We start from the raw sequence: 3,390 nt of genomic DNA, 5'->3' as shown, positions 1-3,390 counted from the left end.
CAATTTTGCAGATAAAAGAGTGACTGCATCTACATCAAACTTCCCTGATGCTTTAATCGTTGGGTTTACAGAAGAATAGCCACCACTTCTTTCATTTTGCCCATTGATGATGATTTTGTGCTACACTTTCAATGATTTCTTCGGCTTCATCTAAGCTTTTGTTCATAAGTGCCCCTCCAGCAGCTGAATCAAGGGACACTTTGGTATGATAATTGATACCATTATAAAAAGTATGCAACACTAACCATCTTTCCAACCCATGATGTGGGCATTGTCTGAGCATACTATTATATCTATCCCATGCTTCAAAAAGAGATTCTAAGTCAGTTTGCTTGAAGCTTGCAATTAAATTCCTCATATGAGCTGTTTTTCTTGGTGGATAGAACTTATCAAGAAACTGTTGCTCACACTGCTCCCAAGTGGTGATGCTATTAGGGGCCAAAGAATTCAGCCATTGCTTTGCCCTATCTCTTAGAGAAAACCCAAATAACAATAATCTAACTGCATCTGAAGGAACTCCATTCATTTTCATGGTACCACATATTTCATAAAAGACCTCTAAGTGTTGATTAGGGTCTTCATGAGGTCCTCCACCAAATTGGTTCTGCTGCACCATAGATATGATTGCAGGTTTGATCTCAAAGTTATTAGCTTCCACTGAAGGTCTTGAAATACTAGATCGAAAGCCTCTTGCATAGGGTGCTGCATAATCCTTAAGTGGTCTATTTGCCATGTTCAAATGTTCCTGTTCTTCAATTTGCCTTTGCAGAATTCTTCTTTTATGGAAAGTTCAATCAATCTCAGGGTCAAAAGGAAAGAATTCCCCTGCAAAGTTAGATCTTCGCATACACAAGAACAAGATAGCAGATAGCAATTCGACAGAAAAAGAAAAATAGAAGAATCAAAAATGCAGAATTGAATTTGTACAAAAAGAATTAACAAGAAGTGAAAGTTATACAAGAAAGTAAAAACAAAAATCTAATGATTAGTTACAACTATGCAATATGAAAGGAAAACAGATGTTATGTTTAGTCTAACTCAATTGATAATTCCTAATGTTATAGCGCAGTCCCCGGCAACGGCGCCAAAAACTTGTTCGCTCTCCGCAAGTGTACGGAAATATCGCAAGTAATATAAAAGATTATTGTATCCACAAGGACTGGAATATGCACTAGAAATGTCTCAATGCGAATTAGCTAAACAATTATCCAATCGTTTCAAAAGCAAAGGAAAGGTAAACAAATCTAATCTTAAAGATCAACAAACAAGAATTTAGTGTTTTTGGTTATGATAAAGGGAGATTCTAGGAGTTTCGGTTTCTTTGTAGGATATCTCGAATGTAAATGGTTCACCAATTCTTATCCCTCAATTGCCAAACATGTAGAAAGTTACCGGTTCTCTCTTGCAATAGACAACCGGCAAAGGACTGAGAAATGTATCTAAATAGGATTAATTAGACATGAACCTATGTTGTCCTTACACAGAAGTGCACCTATTACTATGCCTTCCTCGGATATCAACGTAGAAGCCCACGACTTATTAATCTACCAAGATACAAGAAACTAATCACAAAATCCATCCTACTCACTTGAATATTCCTATTTCCTCTTCAAGATTGTCTCTCAAACGTCCTTACACGGGCTTGCACCTGTCACGTGGATCCCTCGGATGATCGAGTGAGAGTTTATCTTTACAAAGTCCATAAGAAATCTAAACAATTATTCAAGAATGAGAATCAAGCACGAATCACCATTAATCATTCAAGATCTAATCGATACAAGCAAGATAATGTCATTGAAACAAGAAAATGGCAAATCCATAAGAGATTACATCAATCCATCATACAAATACTCCCTTCATCCTAGAATACAAGATCTACTCCATGAATCGAGGAAGAAAACCCGAAGAAATTAAGAATACAAGCATTTCTTAAATCCCCAATCCAAGAAACCAAGAAAAGGGGGAAAGAGAAATCTTATCTACGAAGAAGCTTCGTCTTCGGATCCAATCCTCGCTCCGGAGCCGAAATCGTCAAGAGCTCCCCTTGAATCGCCCATAAATCCTCCCAAGATTGGGAGGAAACCACCAAATCTTGCCTTCTCCCAAAGGGGGAGAGATCCCCTTTTCAATTCATGAAGGAGGGTTTAAATAGAGAAGGGAATCGGGCGCCACACGACCCCGTGACACGGCCGTGTGAGATTCACACGGCCATGTCCAGTTCCTTCTCTGCCAAAGTTGTACGGCCGTGTGACTCCACACGGCCAAAACCCTTCTGCTCACTGGAAATACTACACGGCCGTGTGGTGCACATGGCCACATCCTGCTTGGTCTCTGGAAACCTCACACGGCCGTGTAGATCCACACGGCCATGTAAGGCTTCTGCTCTGGTTGGCTTTAAATCTTGACACGGCCGTGCGAGATTCACACGGCCATGTCATCTTCCTCTTCTGTTGGTGCCAAACTCCACACGGCCCAAGCTCCATACCAGTGCAGGGCCGTGTGATATACACGGCCCGGTGCTTTCTCCCTTCGTTTCCTCCAAGGCTTGCCCAAAGATGTAGATTCTTCACCAAATCGACTCCTGTGTACAGAAAATGCACAAAAAGCAAATCTCCGAACTAAAAGAGTAAATATGCTAAAAGGAAAGCTGGAAGTATAAAAATGCATAGATCAAGCATGATCAAAATATGTAAATGTGCGTAAAAACATGCATAAAAGAGTATATAATCTACGCACATCAATATTCCAGTCGCTAGCCCCATTATCGCGAGGATTTTCTTTGTCGGATTATATTTTGCTTTTGCATCTTATATACTTGTATTGTGGGTTTGTATTGTGGACATTGAACATTCGGGTTTGCTACTTTGTTTTTCACTGCGGATTTTCTCATTTCTTCGTGGATTTTGTTTTCTTCGTTGTAGTGGAGTAGGATGTTTACATATATCTTTGAGGATTCTTTATCGTCTTTCTATATTAAACTGCGTGGATTGCTTATATGTTGAACTGTGTGGAATGTTGATATAAACTGCGTGGTTTGTTTCTTATTTGTAATGTATTGTTCCGGCCGTGTGTGACCGAGGTATAGATATATGTATTCTGGATTCATATTTTCACCCGTACAGGGGAGATGTTGTCGAAATTTCTTCTGACAGGGACTACCTGGGGCGTGGCACCACTGTTGTGCCTTCACCTATCCCTCTCTTTTATTTTCCCTTCATCTTCTTTTCCATTTCCTCCTTATTCTATTCACCAATGGGAATAAACCTAGAGTTTTTTTTCTCAAGCAAAAAAGCTCTCTTTTCTTCTCCTTTATCTTCTCACACAAGCAAGAAATGTAACATCACCTATTGCCCTCTTCCAAAAGCAAGCTTAGCCCTCAGCCCTCGTATC

General features: G+C 39.9%; 1 non-coding gene across 1 annotated transcript; it reads left to right on the top strand.

Moving 5' to 3' along the window:
• The first annotated feature begins 254 nt into the window (after positions 1–254).
• Positions 255–360, top strand: LOC121994378. Its single transcript, XR_006115700.1, has one exon. It is a non-coding gene; the product is annotated as a small nucleolar RNA R71 (small nucleolar RNA).
• Positions 361–3,390: the final 3,030 nt, after the last annotated feature.

Source organism: Zingiber officinale, chromosome 1B (assembly GCF_018446385.1).
Source record: "Zingiber officinale cultivar Zhangliang chromosome 1B, Zo_v1.1, whole genome shotgun sequence".
Taxonomy (NCBI): Eukaryota; Viridiplantae; Streptophyta; class Magnoliopsida; order Zingiberales; family Zingiberaceae; genus Zingiber; species Zingiber officinale.
This window is presented reverse-complemented; position numbering and strand designations above follow the sequence as displayed.